Source organism: Trichechus manatus, unplaced genomic scaffold (genome assembly GCF_000243295.1).
Source record: "Trichechus manatus latirostris isolate Lorelei unplaced genomic scaffold, TriManLat1.0 scaffold00056, whole genome shotgun sequence".
NCBI classification, from domain to species: Eukaryota; Metazoa; Chordata; class Mammalia; order Sirenia; family Trichechidae; genus Trichechus; species Trichechus manatus.
In genome coordinates, this window is record NW_004443992.1 from 5,137,194 (window position 1) to 5,153,807 (window position 16,614).

The 16,614-nt window shown below is 39.1% G+C and overlaps 1 protein-coding gene and 1 pseudogene across 3 annotated transcripts in view; one reads left to right on the forward strand and one right to left on the reverse strand.

Moving 5' to 3' along the window:
* The window catches only part of PLCL1 (phospholipase C like 1 (inactive)), a 390,794-nt gene that overhangs the window by 187,490 nt on the left and 186,690 nt on the right, over positions 1-16,614 (forward strand). The window lies entirely within an intron of this gene.
* Positions 1,374-6,253, reverse strand: LOC111820917 (E3 SUMO-protein ligase PIAS2 pseudogene; annotated as a pseudogene).

The following is a 16,614-nucleotide window of genomic DNA, read 5'->3' on the forward strand; positions in this document are numbered from 1 at the left end:
CGAGAGGAGAAATGTTCATGCACAATTTGAGTAAAACTTTTTTATATTTTAATGCGAAAAGAATAAACGATTTTCTTAAGTAGTGTAAATTGCATCCAAAAGCCATCAAATACACCACGTTTCAATCCATCTGCAACCAGTCAGACCAGCCTTAGTACATTCCTGCACAATCTAAGGTTAGGGTAAAAGACTTTTCAATTTACATTAAGACACCTACTTAGCTCTTGTGGGTGGTGACTGGGGAATTATACCTCATTATCATGGTATAGTGGTTAAACACTTGGCTGCTAATTGAAAGATCAGCGGTTTGAACCCACTCAGCAGCTCCATGGGAGAAAGATGTGGCAGTCTGCTTTCATAAAGATTGAAAACAACAACAACAACAACAAAAAACAAACCCATTGCCGTCGAGTCCATTCCAACTCATAGCGACCCTGTAGGATAGAACAGAACTGCCCCATAGGGTTTCCAAGGAGCAGCTGGTGGATTCAAACTGCAGACCTTTTGGTTAGCAGCCAAACTCTTAACCACTGTACCACCAGGGCTCCTCCATAAATATTACAGCCTTGGAAATTCTATGGGGGCGGTTCTACTCTGGACTATAGGCTCGCTATGATTCGGAATCGACTCCACGGCAATGGGTTTTTATTACTAATGTGTGGTAGAGGTCATCAGGAAGATTACATGAAAATGAATATAAAGAAATGATTTTGATTTTAAAGAACATTATGTTTGGAAATACAACAACAAAAGAGCAAAATCATACACTTATACCTGCCTTCAACTACCTGTCTGTTTGTCATACTGTGGTGGGTTGTGTATTGTTATGATGCTGGAAGCTAAGCCACTGGTATTCCATGGTAGACAGGTTTCAGCAGAGCTTCCAGACTAAAAAAGACTAGGAAGATAGGCCTGGCAAACTACTTCCAAAAATTAGCCAATGAAAATCTTTTTTTTAAAAAAGTATTTTGTTTTATTAACACTGATAAAATTGTAGTTTTTTATTTTAATTGCCTAATTATGTGAAACTATTTAGTTTTTCTCCTTATTGATGACAACAGATTTTCTTTTCTTGAGCCATAAACTTTTACAGAACACGATTGCTACATGATTACATATAAATGTTTAGCACTTCCAATTTTTTTTGATTTAATTTTATTGTTGTACTTTAAGTGAAAGTTTACAATTCAAGTTAGTCTGTCATACAAAAATTTATACATACATAGTTATGTGACCCTAATTGCTCTCCCTATACTGTGACCACACATTCCTCCTTTCCACTCCTGATTTCCCATGTCCGTTCAACCACCCCCTGACCCTCTCTGCCTTCTCATCTCACCTCCGGACAGGAGCTGCCCATTTAGTCTCATGTATCTACTTAAAGTAAGAAGCACACGCTTCATGAGTATCATTCTATGTCCCATAGTCCAGTCTAATCTTTGAAGAGTTGGCTTCGGGAATGGATTTAGGGCTGGATTGACAGAAAGTCCTGGGCCATGCTTTCTGGGGTTCCTCCAGTCTCAGTCAGACCATTAAGTCTTGTCTTTTTAGCACTTTCAGATTTTTATGTTGCAACTTTGAGCACCAGTCACACCTGACAATATGGCACTCGCAATAATAAGGAGTATTTTTTCTTTAAATAATCAAGATGTTTTCCATTCCATAAATACAAATAATTTGTTTTATTTTGTATTCATTGTTGGACAGTATCAGAGGATGCTCCAAGCTGCAGTTCATTATTAATATAATTTCTTCCTTGTTATCCTGGCAAATCTGATGACATGCTGGATATTGGCGTGTGGTGGAATGGTACTGAGTAGTCCGTTAATGAAGGTGGAATAGCAGCAGGATCAACCAAAGTCACACTGAACACCCTTACAGAAGATGGCTGATACATGAGAACCACTTTTGTTGGGCTGCTTTGTGTTTCTGACGAAAGATGCATTTCCTTTTGGCAGGAGGGTCTTCCTCTTCATTAGACGAGCTTTCTATTGTTAGGTCAATAACATCTACTTTGTTTCTGCTCACCTCATTGTGTACAGTCACTGAGCAAGGCTTCTGAGAACACTTGAACTTTCTATTTTTGTACATGGTTGACTGGATACTTTCATAGCTTCTTTCTTCAGTCTCTCTGGACGCCAAGAACCATCTTCTTGAGATTTGATTTCATCCACATCTGAACAGTCATTGAGAATTTCCATAAAAAGCCAATCTAATATTAGACTTTCATAGGCAGCCTTTTTGTCTCACACAGGACAAATCTAGGTGGGCTTCTCATTCATTTGGAGATAAAGAGCAGCATCAAAACGCTGCAGATGTGTACAAGTCACTGCAGGACGTGGGATTGTCAGCCTCGTTTTTCTTAAAGGACTCATCTAGGATACCTGAAGGCTAGTTGTAGCAATTTCACTATCAGGATCTGCAGTAAGTTTTTCTTTAATTAGTGCTCTGGAATGATCAGGGTTTGTAATACCTTTCATTTTGAATCTCTGTAATTTAACGTGGCTGATGTGAGCTGTTGTACAAGATCTACAGACATGGAGTAATTCTTTCCAATTTCTGATGCCCAATAAATGGAAATCTGGTTTGGCACAGATGAAGATAACCTAACTAAAGATGTAATATTCAAGGGGTGTCCAGGGCTCTTCTGTTCAACCCCATTTTTAGGTGGTAGTGCATAGCCAAGCAAAGGAAACAGCTTCCCATTTACTTTTATATGCAGACTATTGGGATAGTTATCTTCTTGAGGACAACTTGTCTCTGCCAGGCAAAGGTTCAGCTGAACTTGGACTGTATAATCTCTCCTTCCAGCTGGCAAAAAATCCCTGGAAATGCATATCTCTCTAACTTGTTGAGGTGTCAGAGCAAAAATAAAAAAAAAAAACTTTTCTCAAAATAGATGAATGATGCTTTGAACTAAACTTGTAGGCTTGATGAAAACATCAAGGACGCCATAAAAGGGTGGTTTTGTAACTGCGCATCAGGATGGACAGGAGGGATTGGAGGAGATGGCTGCTGCATCTCAAACGTAAGCTTAGTATCTTGAAGCAGCACAGAACCAACAGGAGAGGACGGCGAGTGAGGTGTAACTGAAGTGGAAGGCGATGAACGGATTCCAGCCACGGCCAAGTCTGGTTATACAGGTGATGAGCTACCATCCAAACTGAAAACCAATGATTTCATTGTGGATAAATCAGAAAGTCCTTCAAGAGTCTGTGGGTATCGGTGTCTATACAATTCTCTGATTTTAATCTGAACTGCAGGGCTGTAGCCACTCTTCAATAAATGCAGCGCCCTCATCAGGAGGTCATGCTTGCATTCACTTTTATTCCGTCCAGCAAAGCCTAGTAACACTTATAGTTCAGAAACCCTAAAACTAGAAACCACATTCAGCAATGAGTAGCTGTAGGCCAAGTCTTGGCAGCAAGACTTAGAATCTTGAGAAAGTTACTTCATCTCTCTGGTCACCGATGTCTGTGAAACTTTGAAAGCATTCCCTTTAATATCAGGAACAAGATCAGGATGCTCCCATCGCCTCTTCTTTTCAACATTGTACTGGAGATCCCTCAGCTCTAAGAAATCCACCATTTTATACCAGCCGTGGATGCCGCGGCTACTGCCACCATAGCACCCTCTCCAGCTGCTGCCAACGACGCCACCTCCTGCACCATCCTGCACTGGGCGCTGCTAAAGACTCCTTGGCCACTGCCACCCCCACCCTAAAAATCTTACGGATCACAATAGAATATTGTCCAATGTAGTGCTGGAAGATGAGCCCCTTAGGTTGGAAGGCACTTCACAATAGCTGCAACAATGGACTCAAACATACTGATGATCATGAAGATGGTGCAGGACTGGGCAACATTTTGTTCTGTTGTTCTGGGTAACATATGGCTGCCATGAGTCAGAGCCGACTCAACAGCAGTTAACAACAACCACACGACTGCCTTACCTGTTTATCTGCTCATACTAAGGTCTTAATGGAAAGTTCTCAAGAACAAGTAGTTATAAGCGACTACTTTTTCATTCATTTTTCTCCCATCTGTATAGGTAATTTGCAATAAATCACATTGACACATTTTTTACTCATTGTCAGTCATTTAGGTCAATTATGACTAGTTAAACAGACTAGTTTTCCGTTTTACCTTTTATTTCCCTTCCTGTTTTCAGATGGAGTTTTTGGTGAGATTGTGATGGCTAAAGAAGAGAGGGGAGAGTTCATCAAGGGCCAGAAATGTTGTCTACTCTAGAAAGGAGCCTCCAGTTTCCAGAATAGGTTTATCTAAAGTAATCAGCCAAATAAATCTGTGTAGAAATTTCTCTCAAATTAGGGGCTGATGACAGTTAGGACCATACTATAGGAAAGAAGCTGAGAAAGAATCTTCCAATCCATTGCCTCAGTTTACAAATGAGGAAATGCCAAATGTCCTACCTGAATACACAACCTTAAAGTGGTGGGATTCTAGGCAACATTTTGTGGCTGACTGACTTGCAAGTTTGCCTAGCCCTTTGCATTTATAATTTTATTTACGGACTTCAATCATTTTAATTTAGCAAGGGGGCTTTGTAATATAGTTTTAATTTTTAATTTAATTACGTTCTATTGTCTTAAGAGGTAATGGTTTAATTGGGGGCAGTTTGTATGTAAAAAGGGGAAGGTATAAACTCTTGTTATTCTATTTGGCTTATTAGTGAAAAAATTAATTTCTGTTCTGTCTGATATTTTATTAAAAGTGATATGCTTTGACTAATAGAATTTTTACATATGTAGAAATCTAAAGTTGACAAAATAATGAGACACTGCACATTAAAGGGCCCATATATGTCTGTACTATCTTTTTAGTGTCCTATTTTTGCATTATTTCACTTCCATTTCTGCTAAAATACTTTCCATATGAAGTACATAATCCCAGAGAACGGTTAGGAATTTGCTGAAGGACAGTTAAAAAGCAGTACTTTTAACTGTCTTTAAACCTCCCTATGCCTTCTAAGAAATAAATTTCCTTTTTCTGTTTTTTTATTTCTTTCTGTCTGTTTCATCTGGCACTTGGCCAATTCTTGTCATTCCTCCGCAGTTTAATCTAAACACTGTTCCCAGAATTTATAGATCTTAAAAGCTTGAAAGCTATTGGCTGTTCTGGATGATAGTCAGTTATGGAAGTCTTACGAAGTCTTATATGAACTTTAATATACCACATTATATTTTAAAGGGGTCTTATAATTGTTTTGGTTCCTTTTGTGATATAATTGCAAGGTAGTCTGAACTGTTGACAGAGTAGCTGTGATCCAAAGATATGAGTTGAGTGACATGCCCAGTGTGCTATAAGCCAGGATGGGAGCCTTGAATGACCTTGCTTCCAGCCTTAGCTCCAAGCCAGCTGGCTTCTATTTAGAAAAGAGCCTTAACAATTTGCTAATTCGAGCTTTTTAAATATCAGTGTTTTCCCATATTGTTTTACTTGCCTAGCTTTTAAGTTTAGATTTTTTTTTCTAAACTACTGTTTGCTTAATTTTGAAGTGAAAATATTCAAAAGTAAACTTACAAATTAATCATGTTGATATAATAGATTTTAGCTCATTATTTGTAAAATGATTTTCCCTTCCCCTTTACACCTCAATTCAAATAAGGAGTTAGGGAGGGGAGTGATTATTTGCATTGTAGAGATTCTCTTGGGTTTATAAAGGGCTTGCTAAGGAGCTCTTTGCATGAGTAAACCCCTTATTTAAAGTGTGATTTACAAAGATATCACTTAATGTATTTGTTTATTCATGTAAAATTTACTGAATATTCAGTAACATTAGGTTGTTTTGAGGATTAAATAAGTTATTTTATGTAAAAGACTTGTTGGCTCAGTAGTTGGCATTTGGAAAGACTGAATCAAAGTTATTGTTGTTACTATTATTATTTGCAGACTCTGTACTAGGCACTGAAGATAGAAGGAAAATAAAAGGATACTGTGTCAAAGGGATCAAAGCTTGGTAAAGAGGCCTGTAGGGATGGAGTTAGAATTACAATGTTCTCTGAAGATAAAATTCTGCTAATTTTTAGGTTGAATCCAGAGACTTCTGTCAGCTTGCACTTTGTCTCTATGTATCTATTCTTTAATAGACAGACCTACAAAATACACAAAGGATTATGGAAAGATGAATAAAATTTAATATTTATAATCTTTCATCATGACCTAGCATTAAATACCAGCATCCTCTCATTAAAAACTTTTACTGTGCTTCTAGTGACGTCACTAGGGGGGTGCGGGGGTGGGGACTATACAGGGTAACACTGTCAGAGGCGGGGACACCAAAATGACTGTCTATAAATTTTTTGTACAGTGTTTCAGCAGAAATTTATTGTTTTTTATAAAAATATTCCTGTAGTTATAACAACAAAAACATTTTTTGTAAGCCCAGCTTACAGGTATCAGTATACCTACAAGGTTAAAACTCTATGCTAATTTACTTTTTGAGCCCTCTAATGTGCTCTGGTCAGAGCTGTCATTATTACCCAATTACAATGACGCTTCAAATCATGTAGTTTCCTCTGCACGTGCTACAAGCACACGTTGTTTTTGTTGCTCCCAGTGTTTTTATAGTCACTGATTTTGTCAAATTTTCTCATGTTTTAGATACAATATTGTGGTCATTAGTATTTGTGAACCTATATCAATACCTTTGTTGAGAATTAACTAGTAATTAAAGGAAAAGAAGGAGAAAAATAAAAAATATTATTACGAAAAACATTACTAAGGATACTGTACGGTCTTGTAAAGGAGGAGGTCCATGGGAGGGGGAGGTGACACCATGAGTTACCACACTGGGTGACACCAACCCTAGTGATGCCACTGTATGCTTCTGAGATTTTTTATTTTACTTTATCAGCCGCATCTCCCTTGTCCCCTCAAGGGAGGCATAACTAGACCACAGCTACCACTTATATTTATGTTAAGCTTCATCTTGTTGGTTATCAAAGCACAAATCTTGCTTTGCCTAAGGACTTTTTAGATTTGTTTTTATTAGTCATGTAGTAATTAGGAAGAACTGTAGAAAATGGGTACTTTCCAATTTTTAAAAAATCTAAACATATTTTAATGGTTTGTTTCAACATGTTTTGCTTTCTATGTTTTAGTAGCTGGAGGCATATATTTTGAGTTACTTCCCTAATTTTACATTCATCCCTCATGATAATTTATAGTTAGAGAACTTTGGATATCTTAAAAACATTTGAACTAATTTTTTTTTTTTTTGAGCTAATATGGTAATGTTCAAATGTGGAGTAAAACTTTCAACATGACTGCCTCTAATTTCCAAGTAAGTTGAAGGTACATTTTAGGAAACATTTTAAATATTAAAAAAATAGATTTAAAACAACCCATTTAAATGTGGTTTACCAGATCCTCAAGAGAAACAGTATCATGTTCACAATTTCTTCCAGTTAAATTTTTGGATTTTTAAATAATGGGATTCTTTCCTTTTAACAGTTCTCTCCTGGATGGTCCATAATATCAACTTTGTTAAATTTTGCAAAATAAATTATTTCAAATTTAAGCACAAGAAAAAGAAAAATATGTTTCGAATGATATTGTTTGGAATGAGAAAGTGAGACGATCCAGCGAAACTTCCAGAAAAATAATTCGTTACCTAGAAAAGTCTACTGCATTAGAAATGGGTCTGTTCTTATTAGCTTTTTCTACAAAAGAGTTTGTAAATAGAATTTTATAGGCCCAATTGAAAATAAGGGGATAGTGAATAGAGTTTAGCTTTATTCTTCTTTTTGTATTTAAGCATGATTAATTTCAACTAAAATATTTTTAATACTCATCTTCCTAATGAACATGCTTTATGAAATTTTAATGAATATCCATATTGAAGATTAGCTCAGGAATTTTTAGATGAGTTCAGAAATTCACTAATATGCCACACAGTCAGCTAATTGCTTTGGTGGAAGGGCAAAGTAGGCTCACAGAGGCCTAGAGTGGAATCCTGGCTCTGTCACCTACTAGCTGTATAACTTTAAGCCAGCTGATTAAACTTTCAAAGTCTCAGTTTCCTCACCTGTACAATGGGGAACAAAATAACCACCTCATAGGGTTGCTTTGAGAAGAAAGTGAAATCTATGTAGAGTATCTTATATGGTGTTTTGTTAGTTACACTTAGAATCCTTTTTCATAAAAATAATTATTCCTCAACAAATCAATCTCATCTGGCATTGAATATAGCCCATAGGATTAAGTGAATAAATACTCTAAACCAGAGGTTGGCAAACTGTGACCTTCTGCCTATTTTTGAAAATAAAGTTTTATTGCAGCACAGCCATGTGCATGGCTGCTTTCACGCCACAATGGGGGTTGAGTAGTTGCAACAGAGACCCTATGACCCACAGAGTCTATAATATTTACAGTCTGGCATATTACAGAATAAATTTGCTAACCCCTTGTCATGGATTGAATTGTGTCCCCCTAAAATGTCTGTCGACTTGGCTAGGCCATGATTCCCAGTATTGTGTGATTGTCCACCATTTTGTCATCTGATGTGATTTTCCTGTGTGTTGTAAATCCTATCTCTATGATGTTGATGAAGTGGGATTAGCAGCAGTTATGTTAATGAGGCAAGACTCCAGCTATACGATTAGATTGTATTTTAAGCTGATCTCTTTTGAGATATAAAAGAGAGAAGCGGGCAGAGAGACAGAGGGACCTCATACCACCAAGAAACAAGAGCCGGGAGAATAGCGCATCCTTTGGACCCGGGGTCCTTATGCTGAGAAGTTCCTAGAGCAGGAGACGGTTGATGACAAGGACTTTCCTCCAGAGCCAGCAGAGAGAAAGCCTTCCCCTGGAGCTGGCACCCTGAATTCGGACTTCTAGCCTCCTAGACTGTGAGAGAATAAATTTCTCTGTGTTAAAGCCATCTGCTTGTGGTATTTCTGTTACAGCAGCACTAGATAACTAAGACAACCCTAGTCTAAGCTAGTGTTGTAAGAGTGTTGTTTAATTGATATTATGAAGTGTCATGGCTTGCACAAATGCAATGGGAGGATCCACTTTAAGTGAGGTGCCATAGGAATAGATTGCTACAGTGTTACTTAGCTATTCCTGAGGTTAACCAGAGAAGTCTAAGGATTATCTGGGATTAGCTGTGAGATCTGCAGAAACAGTTGAGAATTACAAACCTAGGACGCTCAGAAGGGAATTTGGACAGGACCAAAATTCTTACAGTGATTCATCCCAGAGTGGTGAGAGGCTAAAGACTGATGTCAAATCCCATCATATTGAGTCTTTTGTAGGTCTACAGTTATGGAAATTGTTTGAAGATGTCATTACACAGTGTAGATTCAGTCATTTCAACAGGTCTTTGTGTATCATTCTAAGTCTTGATTTAAAAGATTGCTTTCAGATATTACATAGAGACCCTGGATTGAGTGGATTTTACCTGGTTATTGGAGTGAGCACTTTAAGTACAAGAGTGGGCAAAACCAGATAAAAGTATGTGTGTGCTACAAATTACCTGGAGGTTTGAATCCACATGCCACTTAATTTAATAATTTTGATAGATTTAACACCAGAACAATTGTTGGCCTCTTCTGGAAGTTCTGAGGAGTCTTTCACAATGAGGGATATTTAGCCACCCAATATCTGTTTTTTCCCTTAATTGGTTTTTGGGGAATTAGACAATACAATTAAACAATACAAGTTCTTTAATGGTTTAGAGTTTACGAAGTGTTTCCATTCATACAATTTCATTCAAATATCACAACTATCCTGTGAGCTAGAGGGGTTAGAATTACCGTATTTTACATATGATGAAACTTCAGGTTCCCAGAAGCTGAACCACTTGCCTAAAGCCATACAACTCTAAAGAGTGAAGGAGGGGCTTAAATTTATTTTCTGACTTCATGGTCCTGTATTCTCTACATATCACTTTGCCTAATGTTGCCTCTCAGCAAGTTTATTAAAAAGGGTAATATATAAAATCTCTTTAGTTTGTAAGGATTCAAAGGAAAGAACATGGAGGATTTTATATTAGGCAGAAATCAAAAGTCTTTTAGTTCACCTACATCAGAAGTTGCAAATCAGGTCTCATCTGGGAATCCCTGGGTGGCACAAACAGTTAAGCACTCAGCTGCTAACTGAAAGGTTGCTGGTTTGATTTCACCAAACATGCCTTGAAAGAAAGGCGTAGTGAACTACTTCTGAAAAATCATCCATTGAAAGCCCTATGGAGCACAGTTCTACTCTGACACACATGGGGACACCAGGAGTTGGCATCGACTAGATGGCAACTGGTTTGGTTAGGTCTCATCAGACGTGTTTTGCTTAGCTTGTACAAATCAGCCAGTTCTACTAAAAGTATATGGAATTAGCTGTCCATTAAAATCACAAATACGTGACATTAACTAGAAATGTCAGAAGGTCTGGCCATACTAGGTCCACAGTCCTGCATGGCAAAGGCTGGGTTTAAACAACAGCTGTCGCCTTTGGAGGATGCATTTGCTTTCCAGTTTCCAAGAGTCTGTGGTCCTCCCAGTCAAACCTCACTCCAATCATTTACAGTACCTGCCTTGTTCATTTAGACACTGGAGTTTGTGACCCTCAGCCTAGACCAGAATACCCACTCTGCAGATGAGAAAACGAGGCACAAAGTTATAAGGTAATTTGGCAGAATCAAGATTAGAACTTGTTTTCCTGAGACAGAGCCCTTTCCTGGGATTATTAATACCATGTCTGGATTATTTATTATTATTGAAGAATAATGGAACAGCATGGTAACAGTAGTTAGTCAAGAAATGATGCATACTATTTAATAAATTGATAGTGTTTTAGTGAGGGTCCATTATATTTAACGTTTATACTAGGTGAATCAGATTTCAAATATTTTGTCTCATTACCAGACTAAGCATCAGACAGGTATTTTTAGTTTCACTTCAGAAAGCATGGTCACTCTGAATTGAACTAATGAAGTTTATTTTCTTACATCAGAGAGATTGGTTGGAGAGTACATTTTAGAATGAATTTCAGCACAGAGACTGAGTTTCAGTTCTAGTTTTCTAGCTTTAGTTTTCTTGTATTGGAAGCATCATGAGGTATGTAGTGATAAACACCTTCTTTGTGGAAGGTGTCATGCTAGGCAATATCATATGTCAAGGAGAAACTGAGGGAAAGAGGGGTGACAGATAATCTTGAGCATGTACTGAGAGATTGGAAAGAGAAGTGAAGGCTGGAAAGGACTGGCATTCTCAGTCACAAGGAGGAATATGCAGAGGCTGAGTGTAGGCGGTTTAAAGGAACTGATGGTGGGACCTACCCGGCGAACGGATGTCAGGTATACAAAATGGGCTGAGTGAAGCACAGTGTTTATCAGTTATTTTTTCTGAAGTGTAATTTCTAGGATGGATTATACAGTTCAAACCTAAGAGGATAAATGAGATCCTACTGAGTGAAAGAACTAACTGGAGGATTTGCAAAAAATAACCATAATAAACAGTGAGTAGTTGAGATTCTTGTTTTGAATGAACCCTTAAAATGCATGAAACAAAATATTAAATGAAAACATTTCCAGATAATGGTTATTACTGTTCTTGTTTTTTTCATTCATTCAATAATCGTAAATGACAATTTGCTATATGTAAGGTACCATACTAACCAGTGGGAATGTCCAAAGATAAAATCACTAGTCCCTGCCTTCAGGCTGTTTTCAACTTAGTTTGGGAGGTAAAATATGAAGATATGGAAAGTTCCATACAAGACAAGCCTGGATAAGTGAATTGTTTGACAGTTTAGGGAGATACCACTTCTCCTGGTCTGATCTGGAGAAAGACTTTCTGAGGGATGTGGACTGGGGATATGAACTAGACCTTGAAAGATGGGTAGGATTTGAAAGGACCTAGGAGATGGTAGAAGTTTGTTTGATGTTGTTGTTGTTAGCTGCCTTGGAGTTGTAGACCACTGTGATCCATAGGGTTTTCGTTGGCAGATTTTTGGAAGTAGATTGCCAAGCCTTTCTTCCTAGTCCATCTTAGTCTGGAAGCGCCACTAGAACCTGTCCAGCATCATCGTAACACACAAGCCTCCACTGACAGGTAGGTAATGGCCGAGTATGATATGCCCTGGCTGGGAATCAAACCCTGGACTTCTACATGGAAGGCAAGAATTCTATCACTGAACCATCACTGCTCTTTCCTTGCCAAAGTTTGCTTAGATAGGGCTAATGGCAGTTCCTGGGTGGTGCAAACAGTTAAGTGCTTGACTACTAGTTGAAAGGTTGGTGGTTTGAACCATCCAAAGGTACAGCAAAACGCTGGGTGGGATTACCCCAATAAGCAAGGTATGCACGGGCCCAGTTGTGCTTTCCCACCAATCTGTAGTGCACAATTTCACCTGAGCCCCACCATGTCAAAGATGTGGTGAAACCCATGTGAAATTGCTCATCACAGATTAGCAAGTAAATACAATTAAGCCTGTGTCACCACAGATTAGCAAGTAAATACATTTAAGCCTGTGTGTACTTTGCTCAATGCAAGCTGCTACCTACCGTGTTTAGTGGTTAATCCACCCCTGCTCGAAAGCAAGTCTTGTGATCTGCTTCTGAAAGGTCACAGCCTTGAAGACATTATGGAACAGTTCTGCTCTGCAAATATGGAGTTGCCATGGGTCGGAGACAAATGTGACTAAGTACAAGAACTTCTTGGCAGGATGGGAGAGAGAGCTTGACAGGTGGGTGGGCACTAAATTGTGAAGGGCCTTGACTCTTAGGGTTGAAAGTTTGCTTTTTAAGGATATGGTTTTCAGAGGTCACCCAGGGAGCTTGGTGTCAAAAAAATGGTATACATTTTAAAAGTGTTTGGAAATGAATAACTCTCAGTGTAGTGTGTAAAATGCCTTGTGAATAGTTGCAATTTAGAAGATGGTCTGCTCAGGAGAGAATCAAAACCTTTCTGAGTAGAAATAACTCCCAAGTCACTCAGATGGAGTCCGCTTGGTGACTCTTCTGGAAGTTTAAGTGTAACATAGAGCGAGCAGAGAAGAAAGTACCACGTGCAGGACAAATGCACAGGGAACATCTACCAGTAATAGATGGCAGGTGGAAGAATCTATTTTGCTGAAGATACTATCACGTCTAGAATGTTATTTTATCTTATTTTCAGGTTCTGTATATGCTGATGGGAGTCACCTTATATTGGAGTCCTTATAAAGTTCCTCTTGTTACAGGGCACCTGCTCAGTTACCTTATTTTGGACAGCAAAGTACGATTTGAGGAAGTCACATTAAACTGGAATGACCTCAATCAGTGCTATTTTTATTTGCTCAAAGGTATTCTGAGATGACAGGTAAAAAAGGGGGCAAAGAAATCTAATACAGTTTCCGTTATTACCCCTGGAAGTATGAGCTTGCAATATCAGGTGCTGGATATAATTTTAACCATGCATTTTACAGCAGTACAGTAGGTATTTATATTACAGATATCATGAATATACACCTCAGGGCAAACAGAGAACAACTCTCCTAACCATATTTGGCCAGGAACTCATGGCTTGTAATAAAATTTTCAGTGAAAGTGTTCAGAAAATGTTGTTTCTCTAACAACTGAGACAGATGTGAAGATGTACTTTTTGGAAAATTTTGGTGACTTAAAGTTTGGGTAGACAGTCCAAATCAAATTGTTTAATGAAATTTGCAACATTTCAAAATTAACATATAATTTTATGGAATGCATTTTAAGATATAGACAATTAAACATATAACCATTGAATGAGTATTAATCATGGAGGGTTATCATAAAGGGACATTATTTTTGTCACTCACTGTTCTTTTAAATTTACGCTGTGCTCCTAGTTGTTCTTCTTGGTCTTATTTGAAATTTAGGGATAGCTTTATGGCTCTTCCAGTCACTCCTAGGCAATGAAAAATTCTCTGGTAGGTTGTGAAACACAGTCTCTACTTAGTAATTAATATGTCCAGTCCAGAGTATTTATTCCAAACTTCAAACTTAATTAAAGTTAAAACATCACCCTTTTCCCAGGGTAGACCTGCTGCAGACTGGCCACCTGCAGTGGGAGGGGTGCTAAGAAACTTTTTTTCCCACTCAGAGCTTCTTTTACTACTTCTCCTTTCCCAGCTTGCTGACCTTGAAGCTGGGTGGGGCATGTGATCCGAGAGAGGAAGGCTTGGGGCAGGAAAGTTCTCACCGTCTTCTGTGGGGCCTGGAAATTCCTCTATCCCTGGGGATCTCTTGTCTGCAATTTTCTTACATGGGTGAATACATTTATCCTGGCTGGCCCCTCGTGATGCTTTGCTCCTGGGCTTCTGTCAGTACACCTCCAGTTTCCTTTTGCTGAAGCCCCTCACTTGGCTTCTAAGCATTCTTGGATAGGATTTAAGGGGACCCCATGTGGTTCCCGTGTGCTGTACCATCAGGGTCTGGGAGGTACACAGATGGCACCTTCCAACAGAGGAATTAAGGATGGTTCAATGAAGGGACTATTCACAGAAGTGTGGGTGCGGTTAAGGGAAGCCAACAGGGGATGTTGAAACACTCCTTGTTTACAGTGCAGAGTCATTTTCATCCCTGGGCCTGAGGGGACAAGAGGAATAAATGGTGACAGCTTGGAGAGAGCTATATCTGTAGGAGAGGACTTCCCAGCAGGAGCTGTGGCCTTCAAGAGAGGCTCTGCTAACTCTCAGCCAGCAGGGAGGGAGCTGAGGGAATAAATACTCTGTCCATCTTCTCTCTCTTTCCTTCCTCTGATCTTCTGCTGGTATTTCTCTTTGGCAAACCTAGCAGGGAGCCTGGTTGATACAGTTTGTAGAGGTCAGCCTCTGAGGTACAGACCAGGATGGTAAAACGTGAGGGGTGGGCTTGCATTGGTAAACAGAAGACATCCAACACAGGTGTGGGGCTCCCATTTGGTCCACAGGATCTTCCAACCATGTTGGGAGTGCATTCCTCAAAATGTAACTCCTCCTCTACTGCCCCAGGATGCTTCAGACAGCTTCTTGCCCTTTAGAGGGCTCAGGTATGAGTCAGTCTCCTGCCCCTGAAGCATCCAAGAAACAGATACCCCAGGCTTGAAGTGAGGAGCAAGTCCTTCCCCCACCCCTCTCTCTTACAGGGAGGATGAGACTCACAGCACCCCAATAGCTTTCTCTAAATATCCTCCTTTAATCTCCAATTACCTACCTTTTTATGCCCTCAAGAGGGATGAGGAGGAGAGGTTAAAAGCCCTGAAACTGCAAGTCTTGCATTTTAGTTTCATGCATCACTCTGGAAGGTGCCAGCTATAGTCTAGGGACTTCAGCAGAAACTGGGACTAAATTAGTTCTATTTTAACATCCTGTTACAAACATCATATGCAATCCATACCCCTAAACGTTTGTATATTTGGGTTAGCCCAAACATATTTTTTCAAGTCATCTCAGTAGAAATGACAAGGATTGCTTTATATTTAGGATTGCTTTACATTTGGGGATATATGGTAAGCTTTCATAGGACGTTTTCCAATATAGAAACAGATGCCAATTAGAATAACTCATAATTTCCATGAATGTATCCATGTATTGTTGTTGTTATTGGCTGCCATTCAATCAACCCCCACCTGACCCCATGCACAACAGGACTAAACACTGCCTGGTCCTGCGCCACCCTCATGATCGGTTTTGGATCAGACCATTGTGATCTATAGGTTTTTACTGGCTGATTTTTGGAAGTAGATTGCCAGGGCTTTCTTCCTAGTTTGTCTTAGCCTGGAATAGCTAAAACCTAAAGTAGGAAAAGAAAATATTTCAAAAAATTGGCAAGGTGTAACTAAATTAAAGATAGAGTCATACTAGAAATATTCTTGTTACATTCCTGGTGGTTCAATAGTGTATCTTCGTTGGAATAAATAATTTCTCAGCTAATTGGCTTATACTTTTTAAGTTGTTCTAATTGTGAAAGCTTAATTTCTGAAAGCTATTTTCTTTCTCATGTATATGCTCACCTTAAGCAGATGTGTTCTAGGGAACTGGTGTTCTTATCTAGTGAGAGTACTAATGGAAAAAAGAAGATCCTGTTATCTGCATAAGGAGCCCTGGTGGCGCAGTGGTTAAGCTCTCGGCTGCTAACCAAAAGGTCAGCGGTTCAAACCCACCAACTGCTCCATAGGAGAAAGATGTGGCAGTCAGCTTCCATAAAGATCTACAGCCTTGGAAACCTCATGGGGCAGTTCTACTCTGTCCTATAAAGTTGGTATGGGTCTGAATCGACTGCAATGGGAAGCGCAGTGAAGTCATTTGCATATGGAAGCAAGGTATTAAGCTGTCATTTATCAAAGCCTTCTCCTGATGCTTGCCCCATCATTTCTGGGTTCTAAAATGAGCTTAGTAACTCTGAAGCTGTAGCTTGTGAGACATATCCATGACTTTAATGAATTACAAATGTTAAATCTTGTCCTTTCCTGTGCAGATGTGCTGTCATTTTGCTCTGCTATCCCTTATGATTTCAGCCTTTTACATAAGCAGACGGCCTTCTCGAGGTTAGTGACGGCCTTCTCGAGGTTAGTGACAGCCTTCTCGAGGTTAGTGACGGCCTTCTCTCGATTAGTGACGGCCTTCTCTAGGTTAGTGACGGCCTTCTCTAGGTTAG